This window comes from Poecile atricapillus, chromosome 7, assembly GCF_030490865.1.
Source record: "Poecile atricapillus isolate bPoeAtr1 chromosome 7, bPoeAtr1.hap1, whole genome shotgun sequence".
NCBI classification, from domain to species: Eukaryota; Metazoa; Chordata; class Aves; order Passeriformes; family Paridae; genus Poecile; species Poecile atricapillus.
The window spans coordinates 2,933,647-2,946,820 of NC_081255.1; the positions used below are offsets into that span (position 1 = coordinate 2,933,647).

The window sequence follows — 13,174 nt, forward strand, 5'->3', positions numbered from 1 at the left end:
ATGTGATGATGTGGCTATCGCTTTAGGCATTACAGGAGAGGAAAGGGGTGTGGAGTCAGGATTACTCACCAGGTATTAAAACAGTCACAGGTATATTTTAGCTAAAATCTCGATTGAAAAAAACACCCAGCATTCTACAGTGTCATTCTGTGAGTAATAGAGGCATTCACCTGATAAATAAAAATGCGACTTATCCTTCCCCAGGAGATGGGGGTGGGGGAAAAAACCCTTGCTTATTTACCAGTTCATATGACAATAATTGGGAGCCTTCAGAAAGGGAAAGTGAGTGACAGCAATCCTTTCCTTCAAGCACATTGATAATTCATTAATGTAATTTCAGAAACTTGCTGTAGCTTTTGAGAAGTGGGAATAGTTAGTGATGTTGATGTGACAAGCTGCTATGTGAATTGTCATTGCAGAATAAAAATTGACAGTAAGACTATGGAAATCCAGTGACTCAAGTATGCTAATAAATACATTTATTATGTATTAATAAATACATAATAAATGTTCTTCGTTCTTGTAAGGTTTTGCATGCTGAATAATTCCCAGTGCAGCTATGAGGGCTTCACTAGTGCTATTACAGCTGCCTTTGGCTTATCCATTTTTAGAATTTTCTCTTTTGAATTGTTTGTCATTAGGTTTTAGCTTACTGTCGTTGCTTTTATTCCAAAAACAGCAAGTGACTGAATACAGGAATGTGTAAAGGGATTGCATGGGTGGTAAGAGTGTTTCAATGCCTATTTTTCATTTCTTGTACTTTATCATATATTTGGATACCTGCTGTTTAACCAGACTTATGCAACACAAGTCAGAGGAAATTTAAATTATCAAATCATGCAAATATTGGCTGTACATGGCTGGCTTGTTATTTGTCATGGCTTGGACTGCAGCAACAGTGGTGCAAGGGGCAGCTGAATTCTATTTTTAAGACTCTTAAAAGTAGGAAATTTGAAAAATGGAAGGTGCTTTCTGAACAGTCTATGTGTGCCATAACTGTAAAACATGGATCAGATGTACTCTCAAGGTCCTGGAAAAGATAGCACTGCAGTCAGGTTGTGTAAAGGCTCAAATACTTGTAGTCTCATAGCAGTCTGGAAGAGTGCCTATTAAAAGCTCATGGTGAGCTGTGCTAACTACCTCAAGGAGATTGTTAATGGAAATTAAATCACCCAATTGAAGTACAGAGTTCCTTGGTTTTGCAGCTATCATTATTTTCTTTCTCAGTGTATTTCAGTCTTAAGATACCGGACTAGATAAGCCTTATCTAGCATAGTATCTTAGTTTTCTTTAAGTGAAGTCTAAATTTCTGTAAATAAAGTTCATTAGTGCAAGTTTCCCCTTTGCTTATAAAAAGTTAAGCTGGTTCAGCATGCTGTGGAGATCTGTGTACTTTTTAGTAACACAACTCTGGCAGTAGTTTGTGGGATAGTTTGTGAGATTGTATCCCATTGTTTTGTTTGGGTTTTTTTTTTACATCTTTCTGGTTGCTCATACTGCAGTAATATAGTTGTAATGTGTTTTCAGAGATGAATATATCTTTGAAGACTGGGAATGAGAAAAATTCTTCTTTGTGGACTGCTCCATTTAGAATAAGTCTTATGCAAAGTAAGCAGTAAGAGGACTTCCATTTTAAAAGACAACATTCCCTGTTTGGAGGAGAACTGTTTTTACAAGTCATAAGCAGCAAAATTCATCAAGTTGGCGCTGGATTTTTAGTCGATTACTCCCAGGATTATTGTATTTTGCCTTCTTGATTGAATGATTTTCAAGTTATGTAACTTTAAACTTCTACAACTGAGGTTGTAATTCAAAACCTCTTTATAAGAGGATGTAGGATATTTTTTTTCCCAGTTGAATTCAGGCTCCTGCGAAAAATAAACATACCTCATATTAATGATATGAGGATCAGTGAGATGTTTGGGGTTGGTTTTTTTCGCATATACGTGAGTATCTTATGTTGTTTGCTCTATTAAAAAAATAAATGTAAGGCAACAGCTTTCATTTTTGTGGTTAAGCTTGAAATGTTTGTTACTGGTTTAAGAGTAGGTGTTTAATGGAACCCTGAAATTTGAGCCTTTTGTTTCCACTCACTAAAACTATGGATACTTTTGCCATGGGTTTGACACCAGAAGCCAAGTATCCACAAGAAAAACCCCAAAAAACTTATTCTCCTCTGCTATAGTTGAGCAGAGGATGGGGAAAGAACAACTAAAAGGCTCATGGGGTGATATAAGGATTAAGAGAAAACACTCTAAGGGCAAAATAGCCTAAAAATCAAAAGGTATAAAGAAAAATTTATTAACGGAATTAAAAGAAGGTAATGAGAACTAAAATAAACCTTTAGAACACCTTCCCCCCAGCCCTTCCTTTCCCTTCATTGACAGCAGAAGACAAAACATGGGGTTTGTAGTCAGCTTGTCACTTCTAAAAATCTTTTCTTGAGTTCGTTTGGGGAAAGGAGTCTCTTCTGTTATGCTGTGGGGTCCTTCCCGTGGGAGACAGTTCTGTGTGAACTTTACAAACGTGGTTCTAATTTTCATGAGTAGCAGTCCTGCCCAATCTGCTGCAATGTGAGTCCCTCCAACAAGCAAAGCAGTCTTCCCACACTATTTTTCATGGGCTATTTAGTTTGTGGGGTGTAGTTTTTAAGGATGACCTGTTGTAGAATAAAAGCAAGGGTCCTCTGTCTCTGGAAGCAAGGGTTCTCTCTGTCTCTGTTCAAGTTTCTCACTGTATTACAGCTCTTTAGCATCCACACACTCCAGTGTGAGCACCTTTGAGCACCTTTTTTTTTTTTTCACGGGCTGTGGGTGAAGTCTGCATCTCTTCATGCACTTCATGAATTACAGGGAAACTCTTATGATAGTCTTCACCATGGCTTGCAGAAGAATCTCAGCTCCGATGCCTCGAGCACCTCCTCTTCACCCTTCCTCCTTTTCGCCGATCTTAGTGTTGCCATGTTGTTCTCCTCACATGTCTTCACCTTTTCCTTTTTTCTGACTTGGGAGAGAATTGGTGTCTGTAGGTTTGCTCTCAGGTTCTATCTTTATAGAGTTCCGCAGCACTGAAAAGTTGATTCTCTCGGAACGCATCGGGAATTGCTCGCCATGCACCATACTGGTCGCGTGGTCCCCACTGCCACCACGCTGGCTGCTGGCTCCACTCAGTGACTCTCCTCATGCGGGGTGCTGCCGTCGCTTCTGCCCCTCTGTTCGCAGCATAGATAGCTAAAAGCAGCTAAGCAATTAAAGTTCATTGTGAGCCATGCCAAAATGGCAGCGGCTGTGTGGCACCGCCCTGGCCGGTCCTGGCCCCAGCCACCCCTGGTCCCATAGGTGCTCCTGCACTGGCCCTGACCTCATGGTTTTGGCTGCATGGCTGCTCGTGGTACCAGGATAGCCCCTTGGCAGCATGGCCCCGACAGCCACACTGGGAAGACGCCCGGTGGCCCCCTAACAGCTCCTCAGGCAGAAGAAAGAGAAATTGTGTTTATTTTTTTTCCTTTTAAAATATGTCATCACAGAGGCATTGCGGCCAGCCAATACGTCCATTGTCAGAGCCTTAGGGATTGGCTCTGCTGAACACAGCAGATATTTCAAAGAGCTTCTCTTTCAGAAGCAGCCTCTGTGGCTTACTCTGCCTCCACTAAAAGCCAGATTGTGTTAAACTAACACAACTTTGAATGATGTTGTCAAGCTGTAAAGAAAAAATTCTAATTTTATAAATATAGACGGTGAGACTGACAAGGCTACAAAATATTATGTTATAAGCATGGGATTTTTTTCATGTAATTGAAGGTTGCATGAAAAGTGATTCAAAAGGAGTACCTTGCCCTAGCCTATTTTTGTACTCTGGAACTGCTTTTTTTAGCAGTGCTACAAAGTGAATCACCAGCTTCCAGTATCGTTTAAAGCAAGTGAGCCTCAATTACATTCTGAGTCAGACGTACCTCTATTAACCTGCTTTTCAGAAGCAGTTGCGTGACTTCTCCTGCTGCTACTGAAATACTTTAAGCCCTGTGTGAATGGTAACTTAACATTGCCTAAAAGTCTTGAGCGGGTTTGTGCTCAATAGCTCAGTGCTGAATAGTGATTGAAGAGTGTTTGGATTTTTGCATCAAATCTGTTAGAGATTTGGAGAAAATCTTGTACAGTGTGTTGACTAGCTAATTTTTTATTCATGCAATTGTTAACAAGAGAGCTGAAATTCTCCAGGCTCAGTGCCATTTCTGCCACAGCTGCCTCTTGACCTTGGATGACTCCAGAGCTGTAGTGTGGAGTAGGTTGTGTTATTAAAACACAATTGCAGTCTCTGTCATGGAAACAGGTAAAATAAGATAAAGAACATAAGTTTCACAGATGAATAATATTCCTGCTATTATTGCAAGAGAAGCTATTAAAGGACTCAGCAAAGAACTATATCTGGTTTTGTTTCAGCTCTGTAAGCTATTTTTGTATCCACTGTTTTAGCATTTACAATTGCTTCCTTATTTGCATCTAGGTTCTGGGGGCAGTAAGGTGATGTGAGTTATGGACCACTAGAGCATTCTCTGGACAGTACTTTGCTCGCTGCTGTAACTGCAACGAGCTGAAACGATAGCTTTGACTATATTTGCATAACTTGCACCATTAAAAATTGCTTAAATCTAGCATCGTTTTTGAAATTAGATAATTTTGGTGTGGATTTAGTATAAAGTAACAATTCCACAAATTATTCCTCATATTCCTTATTCCATTTCACCTACTCTCATCATTCCAACCTGTGTAGTCATCCTTACTGTTAGGATTGCTGAATAGCATTTAGGTAGCTAGTTAAAATTTAGTCAATACTTTCGAGATGGCTTCCATTAATGAAGAAATGTATAAAAAGTCTGTGTTGCCCCAGTTGTGCCTAAATAAGCTGCTTATGAAACTACACCTAAAAACTTGACAAGTCTACTGATGCTAAAAGTGTCTGCCTTGAAGTTCCTTCTTTTGTGCTTCCCACATTTTTTCCCTTGTTTCTAGGACTTCTTAACCATTTAACAGATCTGGAACATCTTTTGGAGCCTTTTGGAAGTGAATATGGGAAGGAAGGGAATTTGGTTTGGATAGGCCTAGGTCTGTAGCAGAGAGGAAGCATGGGCATGGAGACTACTTTCTGTGAAGTAGTTTAAACTTGCCCTGCTCTAAGCCTGTGCTTGCAAATGCACTGTGAATGCTAAATAGGTAAATTTAGACAGTATCTGTCTTCCTTGGTTGTAGAATGCAAATATGAGTCTGGAGCCTCACAAGGCTAAGGTGGTTAACACTTATTAGTTTATTCGGAGAGATTATATTCTGTTGCTGGTGTGCTAAATCTCATTTGAAGCGTCATGCTTATACGTAGTGTGTTGGGGTCACGGATGCAAGATATTTACCTTTATCTGAGATGCCTAACTCTGACACCCAAGAAAGCACTGAATTTCACGTAACACCATGGAGACAAAGTTGAGAAACTGAAAATGTGAGTGTAAATTAGCGACTTTTTAAAATCACTGGATGAGAAAGTTAAAGGTTTAAGCTAGTTTAGAAAATAGGAGGCAAGATAGAGAATTTAGGGTGTTGTCTTCTTCCTTCTTCTTAATCTTCTTCTAGAGGTTTTTGAGTAGTAGGAAGTGATTGGATAGAGAATGCTGCAGTGCAGCACACAGGTGTTGGGTCATGGGGTCACTAAGAAAAATAATTTACTTGACATTTGTTAATTGGGTAAATAGAGATATAAAAGATCTTGGAACAGTTCTTTGTTAGCCATTTTGCACCTTTCTATCTTAGTGCGCGTAGCTCCTTGTACCTTGTATACATGTAATATAGATAAAAGCAGAATAAACAGCCAAGTCCGAACAAGAGAAAACTGCCTCTCTCTCATCAGTCTCAGTCCAAGGGGGAAAAAGAGCCCAGCCACCAGTGTCCCATCAAGACAGTAGTGTCTGTGATTTCCTTTGTTTACGACTTGGGTATTTTAAGATAATCAGAGTGGATCAGGTTGGAAGGGACTACAGTGGATCATCAGGTCCCACCTCCCTGCTCAAGCAGGGTCATCCCAGAGCACATGGCACAGGATTGTGTCCAGGCAGGTCTGGAGTATCCCCAGAGACTCCGCACCCTCTCTCATCTCTGTTCCAATGCTCGGTCATTGCACAGGAAAGAAGTTCATCGTGTTCAGATGGAAATTCCTGGGCATCCTTTTCTGTCCATGGTCTCTTGTCACATTGCTGGGCCCCGGGGACCAGAGCCTGGTCCTTGCTCTGAGCCATCCCTGAAGACAGGGACAGAGACAGATGAGCGCCTCTCTCAGCTGGGTCTCCTTTCAAGGCCGAACAGCCGCAGGTCCCTCAACCTTTCCTTGTGAGAGAACTACTTCATGCCCTTCCTTATCTCTGCAGCCTCTGCTGGACCTGCTCCAGGAGCTCCAGGTCTCTCCTGTCCTGAGGACCCCAGACTTAGACACAGCATTCCAAATGCGTCTCACTAGGGCTGAACAAAGGGGTATGATCAGCCCTGGAAGAGCTGGCAGTGCTCTTCCTAATGCATCCCAGAATAGCATTGGCCTTCTTGGCCACAAGGGCCAATGTTTAATTAATGTATAACATTTCTCTTGGCAGCTAGACTTGACTGATCTGGAAGAGAAATTAAGAAAATGTAGATTATTTTCTCTTGGCAGCTCCTCAGGCTGCCCGCCTCAACTTTTTGGTAAAATTGCAGTGTTGTGGTGGGCACAAAAGTGTTTTGTTGTGCACGTTGTTTGTATGTATATCTTTTCTCTGAAGCTGGTAGCATTCATTATGATGAAGCCATACCGTTTCATCATAATTCAGAAATGATATCACATGCTTGACTGAACAGGTGCATGAAGTAGATGAGCTGATTTCTTAAGGTTGATGATATAGTTCAATAATTCTGTATCAAAATCTTTGAGAGAACAGTGTAATGGATAGAGATATAATAAGGCTCAGAGGGTGAAAAAAATGTTATTTTTCATTGTGAACTCCCACTGTGATAAAATGTATGTGCCACAAAAAATAGGTGCTCCATTGCCTTTTGAAATAACAGTAGTCTAGAGGTGGCTTTGTATGCAACATGTAAAAAAATAACCCTTCTTGTGATTATTATGTTTAAAATGAACTCATACATTAATCAGGCAGGCAAGCAACTACATTGGTAGTTAAAAATTCATCAGTTTTCACTGATCTTGACTTTCTGCTTTTATTAAAAGATTTTTTTTTTTATGTTTAAATGCAGTCTTCCAAAAGAAATTGCTTTGAAGGTAAATAGAATAACTGAAGCTTTATTAGAGAATACTCTTATATAAACAGCAGTTATTATATGTTATTAACATGAAGCTATTTGCCATCTACTGTTAAAATTAGGGCAACATCTACCATAAGAAAAGCCACCTCCCAGTCAGAGACATGAGAAGTGAGAAGAAAACACTACAAAGAAGTCCTAAGACTTAAGTTTTCTGGTGGACACCGAGAATGTTTTCTGAATACCTGTGGAGTTCTTCATAAAATGGGATTTTACATTTCCATTTTACACTTTCAGTAACAATGAAATAGAAGCCTCTTCTTGCCTATGCTGGGCAGTAGCATTTCTATTCACTTAACACTGCTCTTACAGTATATTTTGGCATTTCCTTACTATTGCACCTGGAATTTTTAACATAGGTTTGGATTTTTTAAGTCTGCCAGTCAGTTTGAAAACAAATAAATAGGAAAGTGACAAGTGTAATGCCAACACTTGGACATAAGGGGAAGGAGGTGGGGAGGAAGTTCAGACAATTGCTTGGTTGTTGCTTTGTAAGTTTATCAAGTAAAAATTTTTAGTAGTATTTTCACAGTACAAGAAAAGAAAAATTTCTGGATTATTTTTTCTTTATGGAGAGAGTATTCTTGCAAGTTTGCTGGGGAGCAGGGGGTAGGGGATAATTATTAAAGGTTGTATTTTAGGTTAGAAGGCTTTTTGAACAGTTTTTGACCACTATCTCCATCCAGACTATAAGTCTGCCCTCTGTCTCATTGTTTGACATTGCAATTGTAATGTTATTGTAGCTGTAATGTCACTGACATTAGTTGTGCTGGGTCTTCTCAATGATTCTTGACCAAGGAGGGATAAAGGCATTGCAGTGACACCAAGATCTTCCTGTCTTCTTTCCTTGAACTTATTTTTCATTTTCATCTAGCAGATGACTGTAGTAGTAGCTGTTGATACAGTAATCTACAGTAATCTACAGTAAACTGTAGATTATTCTTGCATGGAAAGGACAATAGCGGTCTCGGTGATACCGAACACTACTCACTTCAATTGCTTTTTCGTCTTGAAGTTTACTATTTGGAGTTATTTTAGATGAGCTGTTTATGTGGCTAATTTGTTGCCTTGTTTTAGTTAAAATGAGGTATCGGTTGTGTAATTGCTGTCCACCCACATTTCTGCCTACCTGTGTTTATTAATAAAGATCTATGTTTAAAACTTCAGCTGGGACAACTATGCAACCAGTCCATCTGGAATATTTTAGGAAGGAGTGAGAAAGAAAGAGTAGTGACTTGTCTAGCTGACACTGAGAGGTAATATGTGTCTGTACCCTTGAATCTGAAGATTTCCACAAGCTTGTCCTCTTTGTCTTTGCCATGGCTTTTTTTCAAACATGTGTCTTCTCTGGGAAAAGCAAGTTAGCTTGCCTCCTTGCTAGCAGGATTGAGAGCTCTTGAGGGTTTGACCAGTTGAGCCTAAGTCCCTGTCCTGGAAACTGCTATGGATTTTTGAAGTGCATTCTGCCTTTCTTCTCTTAATCTGTTTGATTTTGCCTTGATTTTTTTAGTACTATTTAGTTTAATAATTGTGTTACTGTTACAGTTTTCATTGACAAATGCAAGAACTCGTAATTTGAAGCAAAAGGAACATGTAGAGCTGTCGTCTGCTATTAACTCCCTAGACTTTATCATCTATTGGTAGAGAAAATTTTCTAGGTGATAGATTATAAAACCATTTGCTATTAAGAATTGGTCACTTGCTTTTTCTTTTAAATAAGCTGTAAGGGATGTATAATATCAACCAGAAATTATGAAGCTGGTCATGTATATTTTCCCTGAAAAATTATGATTTTATTCACATGCAGATTTTCTATTTTGGAGGGCATGAGCAAGAACACTTAAATTTTTTCTGAATGTGTTGTCTTTTAATGTTCATCATCCTAATGGTGGTTGGGTGAAAATAGGGATTGAGAAAATGATATCTCATATTTCAAAAATGATATATCAGGTTTCATTCCATGTTTTTCCTGTTAAACACCATATAAATAACTTCATTCAACAGTTTTCTGTAGGAGGACATGAGGTCTTGCATCACAGGATGTTGGGAAGCTTAACTCATTGTAAATTGCTTTCAGAGTGTCTGTTGAGGAGGTAGAGTTGTGATGTTGATTGTTTGGTTTTCTTGTTTTCCTTGTGTTATTACTAGGCAGGAAGCTTCAAAGAAGGAATAACATCTTGTCCTTAACTAAGCCTAAGGTACTTCGCTGACTCTACCAAGTAAGAGACTTTTGCCTGAAATTACATACATTTGTCCCTTTGCTTTTGCAGTCAAAAATTACTGAGGAGAAAAGAAAGTAGATCTTGAATCTGATTTAACTGAGCTTCAGTTATTTTGGGACGTGGTTTTGATGATGTTCATGATTTTATCTTTGCTTTTTTTTTTTTTTTTAAGAACTTTATTATACAGCTACTACAGCCAGTTAGTGCTTTGAAGGAAGGGTGGGAATATGCAATACATCCAGATTCGCAAGTTTTGGTGTTGAGTGGGGATTTCTTTGTTGGGGCTCTGTGCTGTGGGCAGTGTTTGGTGATGTTGGGTGTGTGCCAGCAACACGCATGCGTGGCGGAGGAATGAGGAAGTTAGGCACTTGATGCCAGCAGAGAGTTTACTGAGTTTGAGAGGGCAAACAGGAGGGGGAAAAGAGCCCTGAATCTGTTGGATATACCCTTCTAGGCTTATGGTATGTGTTGTTCATGGAGCTTCCCAGGCAAAGGTAAGAAACTTATTTCTTCTACCTAGTCGTCCCTGATCAGGTGTGAACTTTTCCTCACTCTTTAAAAAATTTTAGAGGTTTTTCTGTGGAACTGGATATGGAAAACATAGCTAGCATGATTTATCCTTTTATGTGAACAGTGAAGTTGGCAGTACAGGGTGCTTGTAAAAAAACACATTACTTTTAGCTGGTCAGAGCTTCCCATAGGTTGTCAGGTGAGGTTTTCCTAAAATGAAATTCAGGACTTTTTAAAGTATTTGCTCAGGGAGAAGAAGAAAGCTACTTAAGTGCTCTCAGAAATACTGTTTATTACAATAAGCACACTGGAGTAGAAAACAAAAAGGTTCTGTGAAGCACCAGTAAAAATTTATCTGTTTGGCACTAGACAAGAATGGAGGAGGTTTGGCTGTTGGCTAGAATTGTACTATGGGTATCTGGTAATCCTTTTGAGTTAGGAATTGCTTTACTGTTGTCTATTAATTTAGTTTTGGTTGTTGATTTGTTTTTAATCTCAAGTGTCAGGTTTTGAAGTACTTAATGTACCACAGAACCAGTCTCGCAGGGGAGAGAAGTGTGCCTGATTACTTTTTCTCAGAAAAGTATAAGTTGTTATGAAGGAGTAAGAGTCTTTAAAAGAATTAATGAAATGGTGTTTTCTTTGTTAGAATAAATAATTGTTACTCAAGAGTTGTACCTGTGTGAGCAGTTCAGTTGGCAAGCCTGAGTTTGTTTTGGCTCTGAGGAGCTTCTGTATGTTAAGCTTAGTAGTAAATAGGATTTACTTGTGTTCACTGGTAACTGTGACAGGAAGCTCTGTTTGGTTTAGCTAGGAGTAAGACTCAGCAAAAAAGAAACAGCTTCAGCTTAACCAAATTTTGGTTAAGAAGGTGATGATACTGTTTGGGTAATGAAATGCTGTGAGCATACATAAAACTCAGGAGTGAGTAGTGCTTTTATGAGCTGTATCTACTGGATCGGCAGGAGCTGAGCCAAGGGTGCCCCTTAGGTGTGCTGAGTCATCTGCTTAATCGGTGACATGACTTACTGTGGAGTGCTGCTGGGAGAGAGGTGTGCCTACTCAGTAGGGATGAAACAGCATGTGATGTGTCTATGCAAGAGCAGGCTGGGTCCGAATAACATGTTTGTGAAAGAATTTGGGGTGTGCTTGGAACCTGCACCGAAGGACTCCCTCAGAGAGTTCACTTAATTCAAATTGAAAGCAGAGGAGTTTCCCTGTGTATCATCGTGTGTGAAACTTGATACCAATGGATGTTGGTACAGACCGTACTGCATTTTACAAACATCTTTTTTCAAGAGTTGAATCTGTAAAGGATATGTGGAAGACTCTGTTTGCCAGAGACATAACACAGCTTGGACATGAGGCTATGCCAGCCTCTGCATTGTAGTCCAGCGGAGTAAGGATTGAGTGGTTGTTCCGGTGGGCTATGGAATAATCGTGTCCTTTTCTGAAGCACTGGCAGGGTCCCAGAGGAGACAAGTCACTGATCTGATTACAGTGTGACATTTCCAGTCTGGGTTGAAGGATGGAATTTCAAGGATTTTTTGGGGGCTGGGAGGTGCAGAAGAGAGGAGAAATTTTTCCGGATGGTTCTATATGTGGATAAAATAGCTTATGCAGGGCTAAACAGGAGGATGAGACTTGCATACAGGTATTTTTTATTTTCAGGCTCAGAAATAACAAGATCAGTCTGTCTCTGGTTTCAGTGTAGGATTCCAGGCCTGTGTCTTGGGGCATCTTGGTTCTTAATTGCACCTTTTCTTCCAGTTTATGAACTGTGGATGTCTTTTTAGTTTTTTTTACTTTCTTGGGTTTTGACAGATATCATGTACAAAGAAGTGTGTATGGATATATATTTTACAGTATTAGAAGCTATTTAGTGTGAAATACTTAGTGGATTGAGGGTGGGTTAAAAATGTAATATTATGGGGAAGGGAGCTATCTAAATAGTTATGTCTCTTATAAATGTTTGCATTCTTTTTTGCATTTTTTGAATTCTGTTTTGCTTTCCTCTGGTATAATGCTGAAGAGAATTTTTTTTTAAAAAAAAGTACTGTACTATAAAAGTGAATATACTTTTCCTGCTGTACATGTTCAAAGAAGGGTTCTCTTTCTGTAGTGGTGATGGTTCCAATAGCAGACAGTGATAATGAAACTGTCTTATTTCCACTGTTTTATTGCTCTTTGTAATGTCTCTTATTTAAAGTAGCTTTTTGAAGTTAGAGACTGTTTTTTTCCAGTTACTTCAATGGTCATAGTGAGTCACAAACCTTGATACAAGGCAGAGGTATCTTTAGCAGCTTCATGTCTCCACATCTGTAAGCTTTGTGCCTGGAAGAGATTTACATTGTATCTCAGCACTTGCCCCTGCTCCCTAGTCCATCCTAAGGTTGACAATCTGTTAGGAAAACAGGACCATATATGTGGAAAGCTATGAGACCAGCAGCAGCACTTGGTTTGGTACCAGCCTGTGTGCACGTGGCTTGTGAATCCTCAGTCCCTGTGATGCCATTCCTATCTTCTGTGGGATCAGAGGAATTCCAGGTTTTGTGCTGATCTGCTGTAGAGATTCATTAGAAGCATGGGGTTTATTGTTCAAGAGCTATTCTTTTCTGTGGGGAAAAAGTTAGCTGCATCACACCAGTTAGCCATCTGTTGCAGCAACTAGACTGTGCTGAAATAGATGACTTTTGGAGATTTCTCACAGCTGTTCTATTGTCAGTGCTGTCTGTGGCCTTCTTTTGGCATTTAGGCAGCAGGACACAACCTCAGACACTGTGGAGTCTATGAGAACTGTGCTTATGTATAAGCTTTGCTTTCCTTGTTCACCAGGCTTTTGAGACCTGTCTTGACACAGGATTATGGATGCCAGTAATTAGTCCCTCCATCTCCAGACTTACCAAACTTCTCTTTCAACTGATGAGTTTTTAAATAAATATGACCTATTTCATTATGCCAGAGGTACAGGTAGCAACAACATGGCTCTGTTTACTGGTTTTTTTTTAATTAGTTAACTAATGTTAAAGTTTCATTCAACTCCTTTCTTTCAGTTCGCAGCTTGGGATAGTGGCATCTCCATATTCGCATCTGCTTTCTAGACTTGATAGTACA

The 13,174-nt window shown here is 39.5% G+C and overlaps 1 protein-coding gene across 12 annotated transcripts in view; it reads left to right on the forward strand.

Annotated features, from left to right (window-relative positions):
• RC3H1 (ring finger and CCCH-type domains 1) overlaps positions 1-13,174 on the forward strand; it is a 62,561-nt gene that overhangs the window by 8,594 nt on the left and 40,793 nt on the right. Inside the window, exon 1 of one of the 12 annotated variants that reach the window (XM_058843387.1) lies at positions 9,896-10,044. The exons of the other annotated variants lie outside the window; for them this stretch is intronic. The gene's annotated coding sequence lies outside the window, so the exon portion shown is untranslated. Of the gene's footprint in view, positions 1-9,895; positions 10,045-13,174 lie in introns of those variants that run through there. 12 annotated transcript variants of the gene reach the window in all.